We start from the raw sequence: 10,947 nt of genomic DNA, 5'->3' as shown, positions 1-10,947 counted from the left end.
ATCCTTGACTGTAGACTCTCGCATGCATCCTAAGCTTCAAACTGAAAAGATCAAAACAACACACAAGTAATAGAAAAAGGAAAACAAACATCAAAATTAAGTTCCTAAATTACCCTAATAAACTAGAAGTTTAAAAAGAAAAAGAAAAGCAAACTCTAATGACGGGTTGCCTCCTGCAAGCGCTTCTTTTTGTGCGAGTCTTTAGCTGGACTCCCAACTTAATAAACTTCCAATAAACTCAATGCCAATCCATCCGTTGCATTAAATATTTTCTTTGGACCAATTTGTAAAATTTGGCTCTTTACTTCTAAAATTGGCCAAACGAGCTTGAATTCATAAAACCCAAGAATATTGACAAGGGTTGGAACCGGTTGGATACTAATCATAAATGGATCGTGATTTAGAACTTTCTCCAAAGTTGGAATCATCACCCGATGCTTCGAAACAAAAACCAAAAATACAGGGGGCCATGTCGTGGTAACGGTCAAACCACAACTTGGTTCCTGCAATTTAGCTTGTTCTTGTTCTTCGTCCGACCTCTCTGCTAACAACCTTTCTAGCTCCTCCAAATCTTTTTCTGGATTAAATTCTTCATATTGTAACTTTAGCTCTTGTGACTCAAATTGTTCTTGATCGTTAGACAAGAAGTTATCTAACCATCTTCCAAATTTCTTCAAATCATCATCCGAGTCATAATCATCATCTTCCTGCTCAATTTCCTACACTACTTCCTCAAGAAAAGCATCAAAAGCATCGAGATTCGGAAAATACATAATAAATAAAAATTAAAATTAAAATAATAAAAAAAACTAATCAATAAAATAAAAACGATAACAATTAGCAAATAAAATTAACTATTTGAACCGTTCCCCGGCAACGGCGCCAAAAACTTGATGTGTGTGAAACGAACTAGTTTTAATTCTACTAACTTAGACACAAAATAAACACACGAAAGGCAGTGTACCTATCGATTAGTAATATAGTTGAAGCAAGTAGGGTATCCAACACAGGGAACGGTAAACAATTAAAATAAATGCTAATATTATCTAAATAAAACAAATAACAAAAAGGGGGTTTTCTCTAGTTTTACAAGACTAGAAACTTAATTAGAATAACCAACACACAAATTAACTAACTAGCAACAAACAATTAATTACCAACTAAATTCAATAGTAAAGAGGACTTCTGTTTAGGTACGACTCATTTGTTCCCATGGATGATTTTAATGTATTGGATTAATTCTTCATTGGCTACCGATTAAGATAATTAGGTTCACGTTCACTATTCCTAATTCTTAGATTAACGGGTTTCCTAGATTATTGATTCGGGTTAAATAAGACTTGTAATAGTTAATCAAATTGGTGATTCAATTAACCTCTTGTTGATGGTGTATCACACAATCTCACACATTAACTTACCTATCTTCAAGTTAATTCTAGTTTCACATTCGTTATTCCTAGACATACAACTATGTGGTCACAATAAATCATATGAAATTAATAACTAAGAGATGTTCATACAACTTAATTACTGATTTATTAAAAGAAGAATAGTTATTGTCAACACATAAGGTTCTTTAACAAGCTTAACTAAACATAATTACCAATTAACATTAATCCTACTCAAATAATCAATCCATGTTCACAAAATTGTGTACCCTAACAGAAGAATAAGTTTTTAGCTCATGATTGCAGTAAACATAAACTCAAAAATGAAATCAAAGTATGTAAACATGATTCAAATCAAAAAGTTACTAAGAATAAACCAAAATTGTCTTGATTCTCTTCACAATTGAATGTAGGGTTGATTCTTCAGTTCCTCACGACCTAGCAGCACTTCCAATCGTTTCTCAGCCTCCTAGGGTTTCTCTCCATGCTATGATATTGATTTGAAAGTCCCTTTATATATATTTTCACAAAACAGAGGCTACTCGGCGAGTCCAGTGACTTACTCGGCGAGTACATCACTTAAAACGCGTGTACGGCAAGTCAGCACGTCCAGAATCACGAAAGTTCGATACAACTCGCCGAGTAATCGACCCTACTCGCCGAGTACGTTTCGAATCAACATTTTCTCAAAACACGAAAGTCGTCGGAAATTGTATCTACTTTTCAGAACATTTTCAATCTTGTCAATCGGAGTTACGGTTCATGAGATATGGCCAAAATACTGACGAGGGGTCAAGCTATCCAGCAACATTCTTCTTTCTTCAAAATCCAAGATCCAAGCTTCCAATCGCTAGTTCCGCTTCTTTTTCCATCCGAGCATGTCATTGTTGCTGAAAAACAAAATTATAAATTAATTAAGCACCTTTTGTTCATTAAATGAGACAACAACAACATAAAGTATTAAGATAATGCATGAATTATATGACTAAATATGCCCATATCAACCTTGTGAGGTCCTTAGAGTCCAAAGGTCCCAGATTTATCTAGCTAATAAAAGATCCTTCATGATTAAGACCCTAAATGAGAGTCGTTTTGGCATTTCAAACCCTAAGTGTCTTGCATGAACGTAAAGCTTGCAGCTTTCAGTGACATTCGATCCTTAGGAGGCTAGATCTAGAGTCTAGGGTTGTAGATCTGCCTTAAAGCGTCTGAATGAGGAATTGGACTGAATGGAGTCGTTGAGTCAATGAGCTGACTCGAAGAGTCGGCTAGGGTTTTCCCCGATAAGTGTGGACATGGGTAACTCAGCGAGTTGACGGGACAACTCGACAAGTTAAGTTGGATTTTTGCGACATTTTAGAGGAAACGAGGGGACTCGACGAGTCACATAGATGCACTCGGTGAGTCGGGTTAACATGGACTATTGACTTGAGTGTTGACTTTTGTTGACTTTAGGGTTTGGTCAAGGTAAGGATTATGGTCTTTTATCCATTCCAAGGGTTTGAGAGAGAAAATAACTTAGTTTATTTCGAGTCATGATTTAAGTGTTAATTAGAGATAATTATCCTATGTGTTAGGCGGAGGCTAGTTCGAGATTCGTGTACGAGGTTATTTTGCTTAATTGCTTACGAGGTGAGTCTTCTCACTATGCTTATCTAGAGTGGTAGTGTTTGTGTGACCAGAGGGTCTTATGTATTTATATTGAGTATTGTGATATCATGCATTATGTGTTTATGATTTATGTTGTGTATTATTTTGATCTTACTAAGTTAGGAACGGAGGGTCCACCCGAGTTGTCGGACCGAAGGATTCCACTGAGACACATTGACCAAAGGGTCTTATTTGAGTATAGGTATGAGAGGCTAATGAGATATGTGTGGTATTTTGGGGAACTCACTAAGCTTCGTGCTTACTGTGTTATGTGTTATGTGTTTCAGGTACTTCTCAGGATCACGGGAAGGCACCGGCTTGATTGTACACACACGAGCTAGAGATATGTTTTGGAGGATCATGGATTGTGTTTTAAGCAATTTATGAACATGTGTTTTTGATAAATTGATACTTTGGGGGTTTTGTGATCATGATAATAAGATTAATGTGATTATAAAAATGAAAAAATTGTTTGAAAACTTACGGTGTTACAAGTTGGTATCAGAGCCTTGGTTTGAGGGATTCAGATATACCTTCGGGTGTGTATGGACTAAAACTAAGGATTTGAGGAAATTTTTCAAAAGAAATGATGTTTCTAAAAATGAGTAAGATTTTTAAGAGAAAGACAAGTTGGAGCAGTGTGTATCATCAACCAAAGCCTGAATGGTGATTTCCAAAAATACCTTTACTTATTTCTGTTATGAGATATTTATGAGATGATAGGGATGCATGCTAGAAGATAGGCTAGGTATTTTGTATTTAGGGCTAGAGTTGCTTGATTTGTGATGCCTTAGCCTAGGAATTGATGTTATCTGATGTTTCCTTGAGTATGTGCTAAGTAGGAGTATCTAGCAGGAATCACTTAAAAAGAGTTCTGAGTCAAGGGTTAATTTAGGAGAGATATATAGATGAGTATATGAGGAGTCTACTGACAGAGTAGTCTAATATCCGTGAGATAGAGTACTTGTGAATTGGAATCCTAGGAGGAGGACTTAGGGTGACAACAGGTTGGTGTGGAAGGTAGTATTGGGCCCGAACTACTGAAGGCACCGGATCTGTATGCAACCCAAGTAAGAATCCTTAGGGTACTAAGGAGCATATAGGGGCGGGAAATCGAGTGTGAGTATGCTCAAGCAAGTCTCTGATGATTTTGTGTTGTGTTTTAGAGACAACTTGGTGGGTACACGTTACAACCCCGAGGGCGGTAGTGCCAGTGACGAGGAGATCCTCCAGATCATTCAAGAGGATGTGGTCGCAGCTATTCGAGAGGCGATACCGGAGATGTTTGGGTCTATTAAGACCACACTGATTGAGATTCACTACAAGAAAAAGACCCTTTTACGACGCGCAAACCACGACACGCAATGATTTATGTTACGCAAATAAGAGTGACCTTAAAAGAGTGTCATCTCTTCAAAAATTTTAAGGATTTAAGTCACGCACTATTGCGTGCCCTTAAATTAGTGTCCCAAGAAAAAATTAAAAAAACACGGAGGGCGCTTTATTTTAATCGCGCGTCCTCTGTGACTGTCGCTTTATAATTTTAATGAAACGCGCTTCTCCTATCAACGGGGAAAATGAAATCTCCAAAATTTTGAAGACCCGCCTTCTTCTTTTCTACCTTCTTTCTATCTTTCAGCTTCCCAATGATCGTGAGCATTCCATTCTTGATTTCCCTAACTCTTTCTCATTTTTTGATTGAAATTTGAAAGAATCGACAGAAATCTAAGCTTCCCATCAGAATCACACTAATTTTCTTACTCTTAGAGAACCGGTGATTTAGGGCATTACTACATGAGTTCTCTCTACAAAGTCTGAGGAGTTCGGATTCAACCCACCTCGTACGGATTAAGGTATGTTTTCTTTCTTCTCTCATCCCAATATTTTATAATCTTCTATCAATCTTGATTTTACTTATACAACAGAAACAAGAAGAAGAACGATACGGTGCCTTTTTCTCGTCTCTTCCCTTCTACGGGTTCTCCTTGTTGGCAGTGTCGTTTCTCCCGATGTTGCCGTCCTGCTTACTTCTGCACGCCTCCATCATGTAGTATGATAGTTTCCTGGTTGCTTCAGGTCATCTTGACCTCATGTCGATTCTGGAGACTTCAAAATTAAAGGAGTGTATTTCATTTGCGTAGTAGGCATATTACGAAGGTAATTCTTCTTTTTTCAACCACAGTTACCTATTTCATGTACAACTGGTCCTTCTTTTTGGACGATTTTTGTGCCCTTCTACCCTTTCTCAAATCTTTTCATGGAATTATTGATATGTTATGATATAAGTACCTGATTTTTTTTATGCACACCAGGTGTTTGACTAAATGTTTGAACCAAAATATATATTATTATAATCAGTAAGTTAGTTAAATCTTGGAATCCATTGCACACCCAATCTTTCTTTACATGTATCTAGTAAAGTAGAGAGTAAACTAAAGCTAGGGTTCTTTTGTTGATATCAAATGATCACATCTTGAATTTCCCCAAAATTTGTTGTTTTAAACTCGTGATTCAGCTAGAGACAGAGAGTTATGGAAGTGGAACAATCAAATCATTCATTGACCTTCCACGAGCCTTCCATGGAATAGAGCATTAGCTTCATTACAGAACTTCAGGTTTTAATTTTCAATTCAGTTAAAATTTCCTTTTTTTTTTTAACTTCACATTAGATATGAGTTTTTGGTATATAGTTATATATGTCAATGATGAAAATATGTGCGATATGTTTGAATTTTTCTGTGATACTTTCACTATTTGATCTCTCTTTTTTGTAATAGTATTTTTGTCTTATTTTTGCAGGGATTCTCTATTATGCCTCTCCATATCCACAAATGTTGCAACCAACATATCCTCAAAGGTCACTTGGAGCAGTGGGAGTCATTCCATCATTAGCATGCCCACCAATGATGGCTATGCGGGGTCCAGTGGTCCCTACAATCATTAGGCGACCCATCAATACAATAACTCCAGCTGAAAAGCCAATAACCACAGTTTATGTTGGCAACATAGCATCATCAGTGGACAATGAGTTCATGCTCTCCCTTTTTGTAGGTAAGTTCCTCTTTTTCTCACATCTTTACTGGAAATAGATCTTATTGCCCAATGTTCATGGACTTATTACACATTTATGTCTTCTGAAGCTCTGTGGGCCTGTTAAAAGTTGGAAACATGTACCAGATCCCACTACTGGGGCTTTGAAGGGCTTTGGTTTTTGTGAATTTAGGAATGTTGAAGGAGTTCTGCGTGCTTTAAGGCTTCTGAGTAAATTAAGTATTGGTGGTCAGGAGCTCATGGTATGGTTTCCGCATTCTCTATCTTTCTTTTTTGTGTATATTCATGTAAATCATGCTCTATCTGATTTGAACATTTTTTTTAATTTTGAGTTTACAATTGAATTTTGATAATGTAGATAATAGTAGCACTATTCTTTTATAAATGCCCGTTTCTTTTTGACTTGAATACATTTAGCATCATGTAGCTAATAGTAGCACTATTTTTTTCTTTATCAATGTCGTAATGGGTGTCACTCACTCTATGAATTAAGATGTTGCATTTTCCTGTTCTACCCATGTTTCTATTAGATTTAGTAGTTTTGCAAATACAAGGGTAAAATGGTCATTCACTTTCTTAAGTATGACAGCATACAGATTAAGTGTTCTCTGGAATGGATAAATAATAATAGTATTTAAAAAAAAACTTATCCTGTTTCTTTTCTTTTCCTAAATAATAACGATTCTTAACAATTCTCAACACTAAACTTTTATAAATGTGTACAAATTTACTACTAAACTATTATTTATGCTTCTTTATAGGTGCAAGGTGGGACAATGAAGGATAGAATTAACTGTATCAGGGGTATGAATCAACCTAGCATCCCATCCCACATTTCATGTATTTTTCCCTGTGAAATAGAATTGTTAGCAATTCCTTGGTTATGGCTGCCATTCTGGAAGTTGGAGAGAACATGGAACACAATCATACTTTGATTTCTTTTCGAAAAACACCGATGAAAAACTTATGGTAAGTTCTAAAATTACAATATTTTGTTTTAGAAAATAAAAATAAAATAAAATAATAAGAGGTATTGATTGATGTGTGGCAGGAAATTGAAGAGGCTGAAATTGAATTGGATCTAATACAGAAAGAGCAGTCTGTTGAGGAGTCATCTAATGATGTCACGGATTGGAGAAAGCTTCCTTTTCTAGCCAGTAACATTCTTTTTTTGAATTTATGAATTTATAATTAATCTCCATGTGTCAATATTTCTAATGCCACTTTGTTTAAATCCGGATTGGAGAAAGCTTCCTTTTCTAGCCAGTAACATTTTTTTTTTTGAATTATCAGTTTTTTTTTTTTTTTTGAAAATCCATGGTTTTTGTTTGGCGTTTCTTATACTGGAGCTCTTAGTGCATGGTTTTGTTTGTAGTTCCCTCATCTCACATGTGGGAGTCTTGCAAGTTCTGTTGCATGGTTTCGTTTTTTCATCACGTCTTGCAGAGGATAAACGGTTTTTTCTTCTTCCGATTAGCTTAGATATGGTTCAGGGGATTAATTTATCCGTTGTGAAGGTTAATTCTTCACCTATTCCTTCGTATAGCTACTACAGGACGTCTCTCTCAAGGTCATTGGTCCAGCTTAGGGAATCGGTAGTGTACCTATTCCTCTTGCAAATCTCCTTGGAATGTACCAAATTAAGGTAGATTTTAGATTATATAAAAGAGTTCCTTTTTTTTATTGGTATCACTTCTTTGTGAACATAATTTTCTTTGCGGTCTGAGCTTGAGAATTTTGCCCTTGATTCTAATTGGTTTTAAGCTCCTTCTCTAATTCATTTACACGTTTTTTCACAGATGAAAGACTATATTGTTTTTCGTTTACACCTTGTAGATCAGTTATTCATTCAGGTACCACATCATTTTGTATGTTTTTTAGTTAGAAAATTACATATTATTTGTGTTTAGATTGTATTTTCTCTTTAGGAATAATACAGAAAAAAACACTTGTACTTTCAACATTTTATTGATTTAACACTTCACTCTGTTTAGTACTGATTAAACCATTATACTTTTTGACCACATAAAAAAACACCATTTTCCTGTTACATGGTTTTCATATAACCAAGTGATCAAGGATCAGGACCGGGTAAGTACCTCTATATATGCTGGAATCAAAATAAAACTTTTTGTTTTGTCTAGTTCTACTTTTCTTTTTTTTCTTCCAATAATGGGGTACTTTGGTCTTTTAATAAAAAAAGAATGGAATTGTTGAGTAGCTTTCAAGAATATGAAGGGAATTGTGTTCATTTTCAACCAAGCATGAAACTGAATAGAATCTCACATGAATTTGTGGTGTTTTTATAGCATAATATATTGGGCATGGAAGGTCGAAAAGGAGACGGAGAAAAACCAAGTAATGTTTTGGTAATATGAAAGGTGGATAAATCATAGCTACCTGTTGGATTCTTTTTTTTCTTTAAGATTCTACAACTTCTTGAGAGAACAAAACTAGTGTTTTTCAGCATCTAATCAAGGCTATCCCCCATTATTTGTCTTTATATAATAAGAATATTTATTTATGTTGTTCAAGGTCCTTGATTCCAGGTTTCAATCTAGCAAATAGTAGGATATGCTATAATTATAAGAAACAACATTTTGTAGTTTATATAGGGTTAACTCTAAAAAATAGCAACACCCGTATTTATTTGTTTGTTATAGTTTCTTACCTCTTTCTCCCTATTATAGCTTTGTGCTTTTACTTTTCTGCTGTTTTTTAATTTTTTTCACTTGCATAATTTGAAGTTGGGGTGCAAACTCAAACAGTTAAACTTTATCTATGGATATGACAATGCAGTTATCTGAAGGAAGAGTGGAAATAGAGGAAACACAAGGCATCTGATGACATATGCCAAGATTTGATAATTTGAGATTTATTTCACTAGAGGTAAGATGTGAATTTAGCCCTTTTCGTAATTCATTTAGGTTTGTCATGTATTTTTAATGTTAAATTCGGATTTTGATTATTATGTTTTATGCAGGTTGTCATTCGGTTATCTAGTTCTTTCCTTTAACTCATCTTCACAAAATCAAGAACATGCAACAGATTCAGGTAATATATTGCTTTTTCTTCCATAGTATCCTTAAAATTTAAGATGTCTCTAGTTACATTCAGTTTGATTTAACTGTTGGTTAACTTTATTAACTCTGGGCTGCTTGTTGAATATTCAACTGTCTTGCAGGAATCCGAGACAGCAACACTTGTATTGATAGTATGTGCTTTATGCTTTGTGGTAAGTATCTCTCTTTACTTTGACATGAATAATTATTAATACACCATTGTGGACAAAAAAAAGTTCCTGACTAATCTGGGGCAATAGGTATAGTTTTTTGGAGTTTTTCCGACTTTACCCCTATTATAAATTCAATGGCATGTTGATTATTTTGTATCGTAGATAGATAAAATCAGATGAATACTAGGATATTTGTGTCTAGGATTGAACTGCACATGCACTCTTCTGGTAGAATTTACTAGAATTATATGTACAATATATAACAGTCTCCCATTTGGTAATGAATTGTTGCTTCCAAAACAAAAAAAAAAACTATCATAACATGTCAAAATCAATTGCTAAAGCAACCATGTGTAAGTTTTACTTGCAAACACAGTTTATTAGACCACAAGAGTAAGCTTCAAATTGATTATAAAGTTGAGTAATGTATAGTAGTCTCCCATTTGACTTTTCTTAGATTCTTTATGATTTGTATTTAGTTTAATTTTCTATCCAAACCAAATTATTCTTGAAAGGAGTTATTAATGATCATTTTTGGCGCATCTTATGAAATTGTTCATAACTGGGCTGTTAATGTTCTTGTTTGTTTTCATTTATGCAGGTAACAATCTTGTTGAAAGGACTTATGAATCAGATGTTAATGGTAACAAGTTTAACACTCGAGTCCATACAATTAAATGTTAATGGTAACAAGTTTAACACATGTGTCTTTGTTATACATACATATTAAATGCAATGGATTATATTTTTTGTATATGGTATTTTATTTTATATTATGCAATGGATTGTATTTTTTGTATATGGTATTTTATTTCTATTATGAGAGATTAAATGCAAATTTAATTTATAAATTAATAAATATATAAATATATATTTTTAAAAAAAAAATTAAAATTACGATACGCAAAAATGTGTGTCGTCTTCATTTATGACATGGCCTTTCTTGACTGGGGCTTCCTTGATACGCATTGCGTGTCATAAACACGCGCGTCGTAAGGTTACGACACACAAATGCGTGTCGTCTTCCTTTATGACAGGGCCTTCCTTGATACGCATTGCGTGTCATAACCACGCGTCGTAAATGCGCGTCATAAATGCACGTCGTCTCTCTTTATGACAGGGCCTTCTTTGACGCGCATTTGCGCGTCGTCTGAGCATTTTACGACGCGCAATGAGCGTCGTAAAAGGCCTTTTTTCTAGTAGTGATTTTTGATGAGCGTTATGTTGCTATTACTGAGGCTGTTGTTGATGCATCCACCGCATCCGTAGTTGCTGCTAGGCCACAAGGAGGTGACTCATTGTTGTTCTGGGAGTTCAGCAACACAAATCCAGCAGAGTTTGATGGGACACAGGATACGATTGCTGCTATGAGATGGATCTCCAACATTCAGGGGTGTTTTTACATGTGTTCATGCCTCGAGCACTTGACAGTTCAGTTTGCGCTGCACCAGCTTCGCTTGGGAGCGAAGGATTGGTGGAAGTTTGTGACAGCCAATTTTACTCCTGCAGACCATGTTGTAGTGATATGGGAGAGGTTCAAACAGTTGTTTCGATACGAGTATGTTCCCCAGGTGGAGAAGGAATGGTCGCCCCAGGAGTTTCTGTCTCTCAATCAGAAGAAAA

This window comes from Lactuca sativa, chromosome 5 (assembly GCF_002870075.4).
Source record: "Lactuca sativa cultivar Salinas chromosome 5, Lsat_Salinas_v11, whole genome shotgun sequence".
NCBI classification, from domain to species: domain Eukaryota; kingdom Viridiplantae; phylum Streptophyta; class Magnoliopsida; order Asterales; family Asteraceae; genus Lactuca; species Lactuca sativa.
Note: the sequence above shows the minus strand (reverse complement) of the source record.